The sequence below is a fragment of the Amphiura filiformis genome, chromosome 4, assembly GCF_039555335.1.
Source record: "Amphiura filiformis chromosome 4, Afil_fr2py, whole genome shotgun sequence".
Taxonomy (NCBI): domain Eukaryota; kingdom Metazoa; phylum Echinodermata; class Ophiuroidea; order Amphilepidida; family Amphiuridae; genus Amphiura; species Amphiura filiformis.
In genome coordinates, this window is record NC_092631.1 from 11,291,538 (window position 1) to 11,310,604 (window position 19,067).

The 19,067-nt window shown below is 36.5% G+C and overlaps 1 protein-coding gene across 1 annotated transcript in view; it reads left to right on the forward strand.

The window, feature by feature from the left end:
* Positions 1 to 19,067, forward strand: part of LOC140150542 (voltage-gated inwardly rectifying potassium channel KCNH6-like) — a 514,496-nt gene that overhangs the window by 413,603 nt on the left and 81,826 nt on the right.

The window sequence follows — 19,067 nt, forward strand, 5'->3', positions numbered from 1 at the left end:
AAAAAAAGGTGGTGGGAAGTTTCGAACTTGGGCAAAACTTCATAAGTGGATTAGAAGTCCATGGCCTTAACCACTTCGCCACGGTGACGTCCCGATATAACGACGTGTGAAAGTGGAGTATTTATTAATATGAATGTATGCTGTGGTCCGGAAAGAATAAAAGAATTGTGAAAAACTTGATTTTTTTGGCGAATGGAATCCAGAATTTGTATGTAGGGTATCCAGGAAAATGCTAGGGTATATTTTGAAAGTGAGTCTCAAAAAGTAGTGCGACAGTGACAGCCATGTATGGCTGTAGCAGTGACTTAAAGATTCTGGATATCAGTATGATTAGCTATGATTTTACACTAATTTTGGCTATGAAATACGCGTGAAATAATACAAGAATGTTTGTTTATTATCAAACAATCGGATTGACTGTAAGTTTGGTGTAACTTTTTGAATTAATGAGTTATTAAAATATTACACTTTGGACAGTAAATAAGATTTAGCATGGTTTTAGATATATTTTGTACCCAGCGAAAAATATCACAGAACAATAGCGTTTTGTTTCGTGTAAATATAGTCCGCGGTGCATCTGTTTATTCTTCTATATCAGTCGGTTTTTTTTAAAACTTGCTGGTCATGCTACCGCTTGACTCTAATTTTCTTGTGCAGTATGTAGCTTCCATGAAATTTTCTTCAGGCTTTTGCACAATGCATACAGTTTCTATCTTACATTTGAATTCTATAAAGTTTGCTATTGATCAGTTAATTCCAAGCAATTGGCACAATTTGCATTTTTTTCTGCTGTACGCATTATAATCAAACCCTGCATATTTTTATGATGTCAGTGCCATTATGTTATAATGTGACATATTGAATCAAGCATGTTGAGTCGTTTGTGGCACACAATTAATTTTTGTTAACTTTACATTTGTGCCCATTCAAGAGGCTTTGTATGCTTCAAATCCCATTGAATTAGGCTCACTGTTTCTGATATGAATACATGGTATAGACAGTAAAACACAAAGGAATTGAACAACATTGAAAGTGCTCAACATCTTACTTGAGTAATGTTAGGAATGAATATGTGTGTTAAACTTGCATAAGAGCCAAATAATATCTTGCCATTCACAACACCTGTAAATATAGATATTGATGAGTTGGTACCATTTTCAATTTTATCTACTCCCAACAAAATCAAATTACAGCCTTATAGCGTAATTTTATCTTCAGTGAAATATTTAGTACCTATAACCAACTATGAAATGGGAAATTTGTAAAATGGTGAAAAGAAGACAGACAGGAATAATATTACTTCCATATCGGGTCCAAATCAAAACTACAGTATAGCTAAAATGTTGCAACATCATCTCAACAAGTATACAAGTATCAGCAGGGGATGTCAGACATTTTGAGAGTTTCAATTTTGATTATTTCCATCTCAATTTTCAGATAATTGACTTTTTAAATGAAAATAATGAAAGTTTTGGTCAAATTGAAAAGGTGATGCGGGCGGGTGACAGGAAACTTGGAATCAACTTTCATTAGTCTAAGACACTGTCCTGTTATGAACCAGTTCTTCATTCAAGTCATGTACCTAACTGAAGCAAAGAGATGACTGAGGATGCTAAAACAAATCTCAGTGCAAGACATGTACTAATCAGATGCAATATACATTTGACATATCAGGGATGTAACATTCCAGTTTTTATGGATTTCTGTTCTTTGTTCAACATGAGCAAGCATTCATTTTGATTTTGATTTGGTTATTAAGAAATTTAAAAAAAAAGGTTTTAAAGTTTATTTTTTCAACCAACAAAATGAAAGGAGATCAAACTGACAAAAAAGCGGCAGGGGGAGGGGGTACTCAGTACAAATGACCATACGGGGATGTGCCCCAAACATGGGTAGCATTTTCAGCCTTCTGGTATATCAATGACCCCTTTTTCAAAGCCTATTTTGGTATATTAATGGGTCCTTTTTTCAAAATTTTCTCAATTTTTTCGGAAAACAGCCCAATTTTTCCTTAATATAGCCAAAATTTTCAAAATTTTCCCAAAATTTTGAGAAAATTTTTAAAAAATATACAATTTTGGTTAAATTCGGCCAAAAATTTTGATTTTTGGTATATCAATGGGTCCAAATTTCTTGACAAATTGGTATATTTATGGGTACACTTCCAAAATCTCAGCGGCACGTCCCTACCAAAACCAAACTTGAGTACCCCCCCCCCCCGGGGCACTGTGAAGCTGTTTTGAACTTGTTAGTTGTGGTTGTAATTCTGCACTGTCTGACTTTCCTGGTTTTTAGGTCATCCAAAGGAAAATACTTTATGGCATCACAAGTCCATCTGTCCACCAGGTGGGGGTGGGGTCATCATCAGCAATTATGTCAGGATTTTGGTTAATATTTGGTCTCATATGAACAGGTTAAATCCTATTTTCAACAACTCCTCCTATACCTTTGTACAGGAGCCAAGTGTTGTTAATCTGTGATGAATCCACACTTTTCCAGTAGCGTGTGCGCGTAAAATTCGTCATGCCTGGAACTTATGCATAAACACTTTCTTAATTATGTTCTTAAAGTAACAGCTAAACATTGCCGCTGTATTCTTTAGTTTTATTGCTGATATCAACAGAGAAATCATCGATCTTCTTGTAAGGTTGAGTGGCAATGACAAACGGATATTCCAAATGAAAGAATCATGTGAATTAGACGATCTTTAGCTTGTTTTCGTTGTTGAAAGGGATTCAATCATGTTTCACCGTTGTTCATCACCGATTTATGCAACTCGCGTCCGGCGCATCTGCGTGTAGCTGCCCGAGCGAAGTAAACCATGCAGACGACATGGACGCATCATTGTTAATTGGTGATGAACAACGGTGAAACATGATTGAATCCCTAAGTAAAAAAAAAACTTGGGTCATAGCTGCACTATGGGATCCTTCATGTATTACATCATTTGAGGTCATTTTGAAAAAATGGATCAAAATTTTGAAAGTTTCGGCATAATTTTGAAAAATGGAGCAAAATTTGAAAGTTTCGGCATTATTTTGTTGCATTTTGATGATGCTCTTCTAGAAAATCTAAAAAAGGGGGTCATTGGGTAGCCGGAACCAAAAAAAGGAGGTCATTGGGTAGCCGCAACTAAAAAAAAGGGGGTCATCAGGTATGACTTTAAAAAAAGGGGTCATCGGGTATAGTCGACTTTAAAAGAGGGGGCCTATTGACAGGCACATACCGTCACTTCCAAAGTTGAGTGCCCCCCCGGCATGGTTATATGTTTATGTTTTCTATTGACAAAAATGTGTGTAATAATAGATTAGACACTAACCTATAGATACAATTTGTGTAGTGTAAATAATAGATTGAGCCATGAGCATTTTAAATCATGGCCATATGATTTTTATTGGAGTAGTTACTTATTTATACTCCAGCAAATATAAATCTGAAATAAAATGTTTAGAATGAAAGTGTAGTATATGACGTACAACAATAAAGAGACAGAAAAATTCTGTCACTAAATTTGTTAATGTACTTTGAAATTTATTATAAGTGCTCAACATAGCTGGTAGGATTGTAACCCCTCATGCGATATAGCAGAGCTCTCTGCAAACCTAACAAGCTTCCCACTGATAAATCCAAGTTTCATCATCACACCATACATCTCTAGAGCAAGGTTATTTTAAGGATTTCAATCGCACATACTCTTATGTTATCAAGTGCGGTGGGTTTTATTTTTGGTAATAATGTTAATGCTGTTATCATAATAACCATGAACACATATATTTCATCTTCTTACATAACTTAAACGAGACAGATGCTCCTAATCCAATGCTGTTAATTTTGTGCAAACCTGCACACCTAGCTTTGCCTGCTACAGTTTTATTGACATTTAAGTGATAATCAGATCAGCAGAGATGATCACAGATTGTTTATCATAGCTTAATCCTCAGCACAGGTAATATGACACGAAATGAGTTACCGTCTTTGCTGTAAGCGGGGTAAATGTTATTCCTGATAATTTGGCAAAACATGAGCGTATAATTAGGCTGCGTGTCTAAGTAGTGCAGTGAATTTATGCACTTATCAAGTCTTTCCCCGGCCCTGGGGGACCCGGGACTAGCGGGGACTTAGCAGGGGAAGTACATTTTGCCAGCGTGACATCCCCGGCACTGACCCCGTTAAAGTCCCAGCCTACGGGGCATAAATTTTCTGTACATCCCCCGCTATGACTCAGCCCCCGCTAGCCGGGCTACAGTGTGACAATCCGGCACAATCCCGACCCCATGGGCGGGCTTGCGTTAAAACAATTTACAATCCCGGCTATGCCCTGGCCTATCTTGCAGAGTTTAATATATGGTATACGGGCATAGATAAAAAGAAGAAGAAGAAAAGTTCAAAGTTAATTCAACTTTTTAGGGCAATAATATTGCATTTCGTCAGTAGTGGGAGAGGGGTCAACGGATTTAATAGCACATGCTAAAGTTTGCAGCGCGGTATACCTGTGTCGATTATTGAACAAACGACATAATATAGGCCTAATAAAAAAAAGATCGATTGGATTATTTGGATAGCAGTGATTGTACACGACACGGCCGATTTAATAGTGCATGCCGATAATTTTAAAGACATCAACATGTTTGAGCCTTAATTTACATGCAGACGCATAAGGATTTAAACAAAATAAAGTGTTTAAAAAAAGTAGACTTTCATTTATAGATGCACGAAATTGGTTTTAATATTGGTTACGGTACTTAAAACAAGTAATTACCCCACTCCTCAGTTTGCTTTGTAGCGCCACAATCGTGAAAATAGCGCATTACAGATGAGTATGCAAAATCGGCCGTTCTTGGTATACTGATGTTTTTTAATGGTGTGACTTCTTCGTGAAAGTCCCAGCTATGTCTCGGCAGTGCGGGAAAAAAAATTGTACACCCCTGCAAAAGCCCCCGCTAACATGAATGATTAGCCCGGCATAGCGGGACGATCTACTGTACATCCCCGCCAAGTCCGGCTAACTTCCCGCCTGTGGGGCAATGATTTTGTGTACATCCCCGGCTACGTCCCGGCATGTTCCCCGCTATGTCCCGGGTCCCCCAGGGCCGGGGAAAGACTTGATAAGTGCATTATCAATTCCTGTCTTCCTTCAAAAAACATACAGATATGAATTGAAAAAGGAAAACTCAAACATTATTTTAAAAAAATTAATGTAAATATACACTAAGATTTTGTTGTTTAGTAGTTTAATAATCTTTGTGTACCAACTAATCCTTTAAAAAATAAACTGTTTAGTTTGATAAATAAACACAGTTTGCTCACCAAACACCTGGCAGAGAAAGTTGCCCAGTCAGGAATAATTATCAACATAAAATTGCCATACACAATCACCAATCTGAAACTGTTTGAAATCACAGCATACTGGACTAGAAATAAGCCACCAAGAATATTCCATGGAGATACTGCAGCATATTAAGGCATATCTGAATCACTAAGAACCCAGAAATGACAGCAACTACTTGCATCTCCACGATATACTATCTCAAGAATCTGGGCCCACAACTGAAACTTAGAGCAGCAAAACTCCACCAAGTAACCAATGACAGGCAGGCCAACTACTGTAAAGTAAAACTTTCCATGTGTGTAAATTTGTGTACTTTGCCAATTTTGGATTACTTAAATCATGATTTTAAGTTTTGTTAGGTAGACGTAGACCTACTCCCCATATTACAGCACTGTTTTTTAGATTAAAAAATATTATCCTGTTTTGCCAAATGAAACATAGCTAAATCCTAATCCTTTAGTTAGTCCTAACTGGCAATGAAAGTAAAATTCTAATATTTTTGCAATATGAGGGAAATGGTCCAAAAACATGCAATGTTTCATTTGGCAAAACAGGATAATATTTTTTAATCCAAAAAAATTAGTTCTGTATTTTTCTGGAATGAGGAGTAGTCATTAAAGAACATTTTTGCATGTTTGTATTTTCGCGGTAACTGTATTGAGTACAAAAATTAAGTTCCACAAAAGTGTTCCCTTTTACAGTAACTTGAAGAACACTTTGAGGCAGCTGAACATTCAGCAACAAGGTGGAACCAAAGAAGATGAAGAATTTTAATTATAGGTTAATAACTACGCATTAGTTATTTGGAGGTCATTGTGAAAAATTTAAACAAGGAATATCCTGACCGAGGGATATTCCTAGGTCCAAAAGCAAAATGTTTAGATTTTTCACAATGCCCGATATATAACTGATGCAAAGTTATTAACCAATTCATAACCTTCATTTTAACTCATCACTCAAATAAATCTCCAGATTTTATTCTCATAAATTTGTTGAAATAAACAATTTTTATAACAACTTATATTTTGCCCTTCAAAAAGTCGAACAGGCTAAACGGACTTACCAATTACACGCCATGTGCAAATATGGTAGTTGCGTGCGCATGAAGTGTTCCGGCGCAACAGATGCGCCCACGCAAAAGTCATTGTACCGCATACGCACACACGGAGGTCATTGATGGATATCATTAACCTCCGCGCCGGTGTGCGTATATCATCTAGCGAGCAATTTGATTGGGACGCACACGCGGAGGTTATGAATGTATACTTCACAAATTGCGCTGCAACTAAAACATATTCAATCCTTACCACAAAAATACAAAATGTAAACTCAAACCACATGCACAATATACATGGCTAAAAATGACAAATAGGGCTGCCAAGGTAAAAACATCAAGTATTTTGATCATGATTTTGCCAGAATTTCTTAAATTGGCTGTATCGTAGAACTTCCCTTCTTCATGAATTCAGGCAATGAGTTCTATTATAGGGGCCATGGTAGAAAACCTCTTATTCTTGTAGGCCTCGGTTCACTAACCTTTCCCTGGTTCAGTAACCTCTTCTGAAGTACACCTAATAACATTTTGTATGATATGTTTAGCATTTCATATAGTAAGTACACAAATTGCCAGTGCTATGCAGTAATGCCAAGAGACATCCTAAAGTGCAGATATACACAAACACGTTTTTATATTGAGTAAATAATTCATATTAATTTTCTAGCAGCCAGACAACAGTATGTATGTACCCAACATGATCAAGCAAATGAGTTAACAAAAAACCATAGAAGAAGTCACAGTCTTTTTTGTTTTGTTGTTTTCAGCAAAGTCAAAATAGCGATATCTTGGGACACTAGTTCCACAGTTGATGCAAGTTCATTATCATAACCTATCAAAGATGCTACTTGAAAACATTGCAATCAGTTGGATTGACACATGAGTCATTATGCTTGATTGTGTCATTGGAACGGATAAAGTGAAGATACTTTGTCCATTCCAGTGACACACACACACACAATCAAGCAAATCATTACGATATTCTGAATCATGAGCAACATGCAAATAATGTAATCATTAGAAAATAACACTTCTTATCAGCATAATTGCACACAGAGTATTAGTTACCCTCAAATATTTTACTTGGTCACAAACTGAAATGCTATCTTCAGTAGATAGCAGAAATATTATACTCATGGCTTCCTGACCACACAGATAGAAATATTATACTTACACTCTTACAGCTCCCTGGCCACACAGTCACAAATGCTATGATAATAGAGAGCAGAAATATTATACTTATGGCTGCCTGATAGAAATGCTATCTTCAGAAGATAGCAGAAATATTATACTTACAGCTCCCTGGCCACACAGACACAAATGCTATCTTCAGTAGATAGCAGAAATATTATACTTCCAGCTCCCTGACCACACAGACACAAATGCTATCTTCAGTAGATAGCAGAAATATTATACTTCCAGCCCCTGGCCACCTTGACACAAATGCTATCTTCAGTAGATAGCAGAAATATTATACTTCCAGCCCCTGGCCACACAGACACAAATGCTATCTTCAGTAGATAGCAGAAATATTATACTTCCAGCTCCCTGACCACACAGACACAAATGCTATCTTCAGTAGATAGCAGAAATATTATACTTCCAGCTCCCTGACCACACAGACGCAAATGCTATCTTCAGTAGATAGCAGAAATATTATACTTCCAGCTCCCTGGCCACACAGACACAAATGCTATCTTCAGTAGATAGCAGAAATATTATACTTCCAGCTCCCTGACCACACAGACACAAATGCTATCTTCAGTAGATAGCAGAAATATTATACTTCCAGCTCCCTGGCCACCTTGACACAAATGCTATCTTCAGTAGATAGCAGAAATATTATACTTCCAGCTCCCTGGCCACACAGACACAAATGCTATCTTCAGTAGATAGCAGAAATATTATACTTCCAGCCCCTGACCACACAGACACAAATGCTATCTTCAGTAGATAGCAGAAATATTATACTCCAGCTCCCTGACCACAAGAGACACAAATGCTATCTTCAGTAGATAGCAGAAATATTATACTTCCAGCTCCTGGCCACACAGACACAAATGCTATCTTCAGTAGATAGCAGAAATATTATACTTCCAGCTCCCTGGCCACACAGACACAAATGCTATCTTCAGTAGATAGCAGAAATATTATACTTCCAGCTCCCTGGCCACACAGACACAAATGCTATCTTCAGTAGATAGCAGAAATATTATACTTCCAGCTCCCTGACCACACAGACACAAATGCTATCTTCAGTAGATAGCAGAAATATTATACTTCCAGCTCCCTGACCACACAGACACAAATGCTATCTTCAGTAGATAGCAGAAATATTATACTTCCAGCTCCCTGACCACACAGACACAAATGCTATCTTCAGTAGATAGCAGAAATATTATACTTCCAGCTCCCTGGCCACACAGACACAAATGCTATCTTCAGTAGATAGCAGAAATATTATACTTCCAGCTCCCTGGCCACACAGACACAAATGCTATCTTCAGTAGATAGCAGAAATATTATACTTTAATCTACCTGACCACACAGACACAAATGCTATGATAATAGATAGCAGAAATATTATACTTATGGCTGCCTGATAGAAATGCTATCTTTAGTAGAGAAATATTACACTTTAAATGGGTATTTTGTGATCCACAGCATCACCCCCACCCCTACTTTTCTTTTTTTTTTTTAAAGTGGAGATTTTTATATCACTGGAAAGCTCTGGCTAAATAATCTTAATGTACACAAAGTTTCTGTAGATTAATTTGTATAGCAAAAATATTGTGAAATTTAAATTACGTTCTGGTACACCAGAACGAAATTACAATACATTGTAATGTAGCAGTGTAATACACATAATCATGCATCACTTGCAAACTCAAAATCAGAATCAACTGAAATTTTGGGAATAAGCTTTTTTCGTGGATATCTACTGACAAATGTCATAAAAAGAGGATGCTAGGATCAAGAAATACTCCTTTAAGCTACTTGACAAAATTGTATCTTCAGTAGATAACAGCATACTTTACTAAGCTTGGATGGATATATAGATAGATAGATAGATATTTTATTTCCATGCCAAAATAATACATGCATAACATTACATACATTTCATTATATTTTTAGATTAATAAGTTATTTTTAAGTCAATAAGTTATTTAAATTGTCACTAGTTAGGCTTAAGCTACTTGATCATACAGACAAAAAGCATAGTGCTTAAAATATGTCAAGTAATAATGTAGAAAGAACAAAATTGAATATCCTTGACATGGACTCATTTTGCCTGATCCAATTCCATATTGTGTGAAGAATATTTATTGTGTTTGAATGCAATATTCAATTATCATGTCAAATCCTATGTATCATAATCTATAGTGCCAGTGTATAGTATCTCGGTAGTGATGACATTTTGTCTGACCCAAATGCGATCGTTTTTTGTAACTCTAGATCAAAATTGCATCAACTTTGTCTGAAATAACAATCTAAATTTAAATTAATACCGTAACAACAAAATACTGTAAAGAGATGTAGAAATATAGTATTTTGCCCTGTTTTGCCCTTTGGGAATATATTATGTATATAGAGCAAAAGATAGAAAATATGACCTGACAATTGTGACGTCCTAGTTTGCATAGAGCCAAATGATGTGAAAGCTACAAGCTACCTTTGTGGCTTTCATACATTATTAAATGAGTGGCTGTTATTGCTACGCACTGTTCACATCATAATTTATTTTCCCCCAATCACACCTGCCGTGACACACTTTTGGATATATTTATAACATTCTTTTCTTGTTTATTTATAACATTTCTTTTTCTATAATGTAATTTGCAAATACATCCATTGTATACATATGATATTTTGACAACAATTGGAATAGAATTTTTTCCATACATGAGCTACCTAATTCATTTAATGAGTATTTTATAAAACGTTCTGACATCCATGACTACCAGACAAGACAAAATAATGATCGCCAGTTAATTTTTCCGACCATTCAATTAGAACGAGCGGACACATTCTTTGGAACTCTCAAGATAAAAAAATTAATAACTCAAAGTCCATAAAACATTTTCCGCAAACAGCTTAAACAAAATCTTATCTCTAAGTACAATTGGGTCATTATCGAGCACCATAATTTGTCATGTCTTTTTTATTTATGTTTGTTGGTTTCATAATCTTTGTTTTGTTTTTTCATCCAGGAAAGGCAATTCTCAGGCCTTATTGGCCATCCTGCCTTTTCCACCATATATATTTTTGTTTGCGTTTCTTTTGTACTTTATTGTAATTGATATATTTTTTGATGTTGTGTATTTTTATATGGAAATAAAAGAATGAATTAATTTGAAAACATTGCTAGTGATATAGGATTCAATGCCAGTATGTGAGGCTGAGGCCAGTAGTTCTGATTTAGGATTCAATCATGTTTCACCGTTGTTCATCACCGTTTAACAGCGATGCGACGCGTCGTCTGCGTGGTTTGCCGCTCGGGCAGCTAAAGCTGCCCTCGCTGCAAGTAAACCACGCAGACGACGCGCCGCATCGCTGTTAAACGGTGATGAACAACGGTGAAACATGATTGAATCCTTTCAACAACAAAAGAAGCTAAATATCGTATAATTCACGATTATTTTACGAGGAATGTCAGTTAATCATTGCCACTCAGCCTTACAAAACTTCGATGATTTCTCTTTTGATATCAGCAATAAAACTACAGAATAAAACGGCAATGTTTAGCCGCTACCTGAAAAATACTGAATTCAACTTGTAAGCTGGCATATGCACAAAGGTTCCAGGCATGACGAATTTTACGCGCACTCGCGTAACGTGTAGTCTCGCTCACGTTCGCGTATACGCTACAGTAAAAGTGTGGGTTCATCACGGTTTAACAACGGTTGGTTCCTGTACAAAGGTATAGGAAGAGTTGTTGAAATATGATTCAATGCCAGTATGTGTGGCTGAGTCTGGTAACTGTTGTTCTGATATATGATTCAATTCCAGTATGTGTGGTTGAGTCTGGTAACTGTAGTTCTGATATATGATTCAATGCCAGTATGTGTGGCTGAGTCTGGTAACTGTAGTTCTGATATATGATTAAATGCCAGTATGTGTGGCTGAGTCTGGTAACTGTAGTTCTGATATATGATTCAATGCCAGTATGTGTGAGGCTTAGGTCTGGTAGCTGTAGTTCTGATATATGATTCAATGCCAGTATGTGTGGTTGAGTCTGGTAACTGTAGTTCTGATATATGATTCAATGCCAGTGTGTGTGGCTGAGTCTGGTAACTGTAGTTCTGATATATGATTCAATGCTAGTATGTGTGGCTGAGTCTGGTAGCTGTAGTTCTGATATATGATTCAATGCCAGTATGTGTGGCTGAGTCTGGTAACTGTAGTTCTGATATATGATTCAATGCCAGTATGTGTGGCTGAGTCTGGTAACTGTAGTTCTGATATATGATTCAATGCTAGTATGTGTGGTTGAGTCTGGTAACTGTTGTTCTGATATATGATTCAATGCCAGTATGTGTGGTTGAGTCTGGTAACTGTTGTTCTGATATATGATTCAATGCCAGTATGTGAGGCTGAGGCCAGGTAGCTGTATTCTGATATATGATTCAATACCAGTATGTGGCTGAGTCTGGTAACTGTTGTTCTGATATATGATTCAATGCCAGTATGTGTGGCTGAGTCTGGTAACTGTAGTTCTGATATATGATTCAATGCTAGTATGTGTGGTTGAGTCTGGTAACTGTAGTTCTGATATATGATTCAATGCCAGTATGTGTGGCTGAGTCTGGTAACTGTAGTTCTGATATATGATTCAATGCCAGTATGTGTGGCTGAGTCTGGTAACTGTTGTTCTGATATATGATTCAATGCCAGTATGTGTGGCTTAGGTCTGGTAGCTGTAGTTCTGATATATGATTCAATGCCAGTATGTGTGGCCAGTATGTCATATCAAAACAAATGAATATATAATTAGTAGATAGTGGGCTGAAACCTTTACAATAACTGTGCATGCATACTGTTTTTCCAAGAGATTGCTTCCTGGAATCCTAAGAGAGAGATTCTTGAAAGGTTAAGTTGGATATAAAATAGTATATTAATCCAATATGAAAATATAATATCATGTACATATTTTAATACACGTTAGAAAATTATGCCTTGACTTTTTTAACATTGAGTAATCCTCAATATAGCGACATTTAAGTCACACACAAATAGAATATTTCATTTAACTAGCTCAGAGAAGAGTTTCTGTCAAAATACTTTTACTACAAGGTGAAGTACCTGAAAAAAACCCACTATTTGATAGATAGACAAGCACAGGGTGTGTCTTTTGGCATTTACCACAATGAACTTTACTGATATCCAAATCATAAGTTATAAAAGAGCCCCAAACACTGTTGAATATGTCAAATTGCACACCCCTAACTCTATTGTTATTAACACATCTTTGCTATAATTGCTACTGGTACTAAACTTATGCAGATAATGTTATGTTTTAATAATTTGTCATAAATTATACACAATTAATCTTTCTTATACATAGACATTTTTTAATTAACCGTAATCTATCAACTTTTAATATAAAAGTGATTTCCCACACCTTTCTTAATGGATTTAAATGCACACCTTGCACTTGGGAGTGGTGGGTGGGAGAAAAATTCTTTATATGACTTGTCTGCATGATTGTTGACAGAATAATGGTGGTACACATGCACAAACAGGATCAAGCCTTGCCAAATGCAATTGCTGATTGGCTCTACAGTCGCTGATGGTGTGATGGTGCCCATGGTAAACAAACAGACAAAACGCACGTAGCAACCCATATTGATCTTATATCAATAAACTAACAGGACCAAACCATTATTTCCACAGGGGTTAAAACCTGTTCTTTAGCCGAGGGGTTCAAAACATTATTTTCAAATAGAAAACTTAACAATTTAATCATGTATCTTGCCTAAAAATATAATGTAAGACATTTCCTTTGGAGTCAGGTTTGAGATGTTTCCCCAATAAGACAACATTACATCTCTATGCAAGACATCTACAAATTTAAGATGCAAAGCAATGTCTCCATGCAAGACACATCTAAAATATAAGACATGTCAATTCAAACTGGTTTTGAGACACACCTTTATTTTGTGTCCTCTGGTTAGACATAGCTTGCCAGGAGACATATCTTAATTGAGCACATGCAAAAAAAAAAGGTTGTAGCTGACCACTACAGTCCACTTGATTCCATAAACCATTTAACAGCAACTCAGAGATTAATGACTGCTTAGAAGTGCACACCCTAGACATTCCACAATTGACCTCCGCAGCCAGGATCAACTCCCTGAGTTTTGTGCGGGTTCCAACAAGACAATTAGCAGTAAGTTCCTTGTCTGGGGGCATTTCAAGCTAACTCAATATTTCCACAAGAGTGTACTAAACCACCGGCAGGGTTAAAAAACGCAACCTCTCGCACCATAGTTGAACGCCTTATCGATTGAGCTAACTTGACTGCTTACTTGACTGTGAATATAGCTCTGGGCTAACATTTACCATCACTATTGTCCATAAAATGAACATGCTGTGCTAGTGCCCATTTGCATGCTGTTGCTGGACCAGTTGTTGGGAATTGAGCTGAACCACCCTAGTAGGGCATCATTTTCCTATAGACCTGTAATTATTTTTTTATTGGAATCTATTCTGGATAAGATATTTGATAGATGCAGGAGGAGGGCTGATAATGGGCTATTCCAGTTGCCATTTATGCCATTTATGATTACTGTTTTCAACCTTATTGGGCTATGTCAGTTGAAATCCATACACCCTCTATGGAAGACATGACCTTAATCTCCCACACAGGGGCTGTAGGTTTCAATTAAAGGAGTCATCCATTCAGGTAGCCCCATTTGAAATTCACACTCCCTGTGTGGAAGATTAAGGTCATGTCTTCCATAGGGGTGTATGGATTTCAACTGACATCCCGACTGACATATTTCCAATAAGGTTGAAAATAGTAATCATAAATGGCTTTGGCCCTGCATCGAATGTGGCAGTAATCTTTACCCTGTGCAAAATGTGAGAGTAGGTGCACAAGAGTAGTCTGTACCAGCTAATACCTATGCATATAAATGGCAGTTGCCATGCCGCCTTCTATTCAGATTCATTATAGGTGAATAAGCTCATAGGGAACAAAGGCAGGGATGATCCCAGGAAAATAAGGAAGAAACGGAAAGGAAAAAAAGTGACTTGAAATTTATCTGCTTGTGCTGTAGTGCACCAAGGCAGGTTGGAGGCAAGTGAATATTAGCTTTCTGTAAACCGAGCTAAGCACATATAGACAAATACTCGCGGGTACTGGATCTTATTTCCAATGGGTAACAGTATGTCTGTCGCGGTTGGTTTGCGACGGGGTACAATAGAGATCCACACGAGATCAGGATATCCTTTGTATACACCACTTTATTCGTTGTCGGGTAACTTTCACCCTTTCTCACACTGTCGGTTTTCAATCTTAAAACAACACATCTATCATGTTTCTATGGCAGCAAATGTGTGAACCAAAATATCAGCTGATACCTATAACCCAGCTATGGTTCAAGTTCATTCCACGTAAAATTTTGGCGCTGCAAAAAATTGTTGCAAATTCAACGGTATGCAAATGGGCACTAGCACATCATGTTCCTTTTATGGACAATAGTGATGGTAAATTTTAGCCCAGAGCTATATTCACAAAGAGCATTGAATTGTTGAACAGGAAAAAGGCCAATTTATTCCAATCAAATTTGTCAAGAATACATTACTTGGAACACTGACTGAAAGAAAGAATGTATTATTATGCTGCTATATCTTACCGATAAAGTGTGTATGTCCAGATCTTTACGTTATATGAGTAAATGAGTACATGTTAATTCTTGTAGTTCTGTTGTGTCTTTTTTTTGTTGACTTTCAGGGACAAAAGTGCATACAAATAAGTATGCATGTTACAATGCAATATTGTGGTAAATGCATCAATATTGGACTTGACCATTGTGTCACCCATTTAGTTACCATCACTGATATGTACTTGTTGGCTCCATGAAGTGAAATGGGTTGTGACAGGAATTGTGTGCATTGTTTGGGGCAAGTTCTCAGCCCAAACCTTTTTCAAAGAGCTATTGCTTCAATTTGGCCATTTAAAGGATGCTATATGAAACAGACAGATTAAGGATAGTGGACTGGCAGCAGTGGTGTAGCCAGGGGAGCAAGGGGGCAGCTTCCCCCTTGTGAGAAGTCTTGGAGCCCTTTTTGATAATTTCTAGCCCATTTTTGACCATTTTCATCAAAGTTTGGCCCCTGAAATTTGCCTTGCCCCCCCCCATGTGAAAAAGTCGTGGCTACGCCACTGGATGGCAGGAGCTATATTTGTCCAGTGTTAGCAATTGAACTAGAAAACTACAGTGTACTTGTTAATATTAAAACATTGATTTATACATGTTATAACAGCGACCTCTGTTTTTAACACACAGTGTTTTATGCTATACTGCGCCAAAAAAGTATCCTTACACTTGGAAGAAAAATCCTAATTTTAAAACTAAACCATATTTGGGTAAATTTATTTGTTTAATAGATGCACTACCTTATCCGGCATATTATGACACCCCATTTAATCCAACGCGACTTCAAGAAGCAAAGTTACAAGCATTTGACTAGACAAAGGTCCCGTTTTAAAAGTGACAAACTGGCCTATTCAAAACTCCACAGACTAGACATCTGGTTTAAAAGTGGTGAATGGCTAATTTATGTGTACCTCTAATTTAAAACAAAAGGAACAAAAGACAACTGAAACAAAAGAACTGAAAACCAAAATGAAAGTTATAAAAGGACTAGACATCTGGTTTGACAGTGGTGAATGGCTATTTTATGCATAATGTGCCGGATGAGATAGTTCATCTATTAAACAAATAATTTTACCCAAATATGGTTTAGTTTTAAAATTAGGATTTTTCCTGTAAGGATACTTTTTGGTGCAGTATAGAATAGAAGCACATCATATCAAAGCCCTTTGCCACAGAGCTGAAGTAAACCACACAAAATGCACAGTGTGTTCAAACCAAGACCTCTTGCAGTTCTCAACATGAAACCATCATAATAGTTTCTATGTAGTGTAGTTTCTTCAGGTAATCACCTATTTGTATTCATTGCTTTTGCATCACGTAAATAGAACTCATCTCAATTGAGCTATCATAAAAAGAAGCCCTGCATGCCAGTCTACATGTATAAAGCATGTAAACTACAAGCAACATTACACGCCTCGTTGTCAATGTATCAGTAGTAGGTGGATAGGCAATAAAAAAAAAAATTGGTCATTTACCCCCAGGTGATTTGCCTATACATACATGCAGAGTGAGCTAGTATGTATGTGCAGACATTGCATTAACCATTTCACATCCTAATCCTGTGTATGTAATTATGCATTGCTCTCAAACATGTCGGTTTTTAGAAAAATTGGATGTTGAATTGAAAGAGAAAAATATATGAAGTTGGTCATGACCTGTTTTAGTTTGATATTGGAATATGTGAAGATAATTTCACATTCATTGACTTTCATCAATTTGCACAAATTTGTTTTGATATAACCCAATACAAATAATTAAATTTTTGAGAAAGTGATTACCAAGCCACGTTACATGTAGGCCTATTATTGTCCTCAGCGAACAAGATGGAGACAGGACTATGAATTGAACACCCTCTCTCTGGGTGAACGTGTACATGTGTGACAATAATGTCAACCCTCTATTATGTAGCTATTGCTTTAGGTTAAAAAAAAAAAAGATGTTTGCTTGCCCTCAACTGATCGACCCTAATTTTGGAAATCAGAAAAAAGTTGTTTTTTTCTATTACTGTACAAAAGAATACTGACCCTATTTTTGGAAATTCCTGAAAAAGTTTTTTTTTCTTTTCAAATTTTTGCATTCTGAAGATGTAAAAAAAATTTTTCTAGAGCTTGTGTTCAACATGTGTAATGTTTGTTGATTCATTTTGACACCAAAATTGTCTGATTTTTCTTATTTTGAGCCTTAAAATTAATACAAACAGTAGAGTTTGCTAGTAATTAAAAAAAAGAAATCCCAACCGACCCAATTTTTAAAATTCATTTGAGGCAAGCAAACAATTCTATTATCCCCTAACCCCACTGATTGTAACCAAAATTAGATCACTGTAAGAGTAAAGGTCAAAAAGTGTCAACCCTGCATTATTTTTTGTAGATTATATCAACACAAAAATTTGATGGAAATCATACCTTTAGGCTTTAAAACCAAAACAATATTTTAAACTATACGTCTGATTATATTATAAAATTATGATAAAAATTCAACCATTTTGATATTTGCTGCATTGCTTACTAAAACATTCCCAATCACCCCATTTATAAAATGACATTTGTACAGTATTTTATTTAGATAAAATCAGGCGGCGAATGGCATGATCGAGCCAGCAACTTGTGAAACCGCCCGGCTGTATGGCATTTTCCATATACTTTTTCACATGAGGGGGGGGGGCAAGGCAAATTTCAGGGGCCAAACTTTGACAAAATGGGCTAGAAATTATCAAAAGGGCTCCCACAAAGGGGGGGCAAGACTTCTCACAAGGGGGAAGCTGCCCCCTGGCTACACCACTGCTGCCAGTCCACTATCCTTAATCTGTCTGTTTCATATAGCATCCTTTAAATGGCCAAATTGAATTGAGTTTTGTGGGGTTCATTATCGAACCCCAACGGTTTTAGCTTGTATTTATATTATTTATTAACATAGGCCTATTTGTTTGTGATATTTCAAGCATTTTAAAATTTCAAAATAATCCCATTCAATTACACGGTTGACGATGAAAATTTACTGAATTTAGAGAATGCAATGCGACCACCACCTGGATAAAATTGTAAAAAAACATAGCTACATGTAGCAATCAATTTTTTGCAGAGCAATCAGGACAACAAAAATAGCTTTGACAGTGCGCTGAAATAAAACACCTAGACTTGAAAATTTATAATAATATAGAAAATCGAGGAAACTAGTTGTGCAATGATTGTATGCAGCCTCAGGTTCAGTTGTCTTCATCATCCTGGGGCCATAAATAGTTGGCTTATATTCCAATTATCTTATTTTAAAGTACTACAACTGAATACAGTGTGCTGTATATTCCATACAATTTTAACATTATGCTTTAATAATATTATGTTTGTGATATATGGCTATGTAATTTTAAAGAAACCCTGTTCTATGGGCAGATTTGTTGGGTTGGTACAATTTGTGACCCTACTTTTCATACCCAACTTTTCATACCCCACCTGACCCGACTTATTTTTAAAGTTTTGTTAGATATTCGCAGTTTATTCCGTTGGTAATCAAATATTAAGCAAATACCATACACATTTCCTTAATATTATTGATAAAGAACAGCGTTTTCAAGCATTTTCTCATCTCAAATTTCAAAGCCTTGTTCAGCCATATTTAGATACAAAATTGTGATTAGTATTCATGAGTTTTGAGCCCTGTGCAATTCTAATCGCCTGGACTAAGGGATTGTTCAGAAATACTTGGGGGGGGGGGCAAAATGGAGGGGTCAAAAAGTTTTAGTCTCTAAAAGGGGAGTCAAAAAGTTTTATGTCTTCAAAAGGGGAGTCAAAAAGTTTTTGCT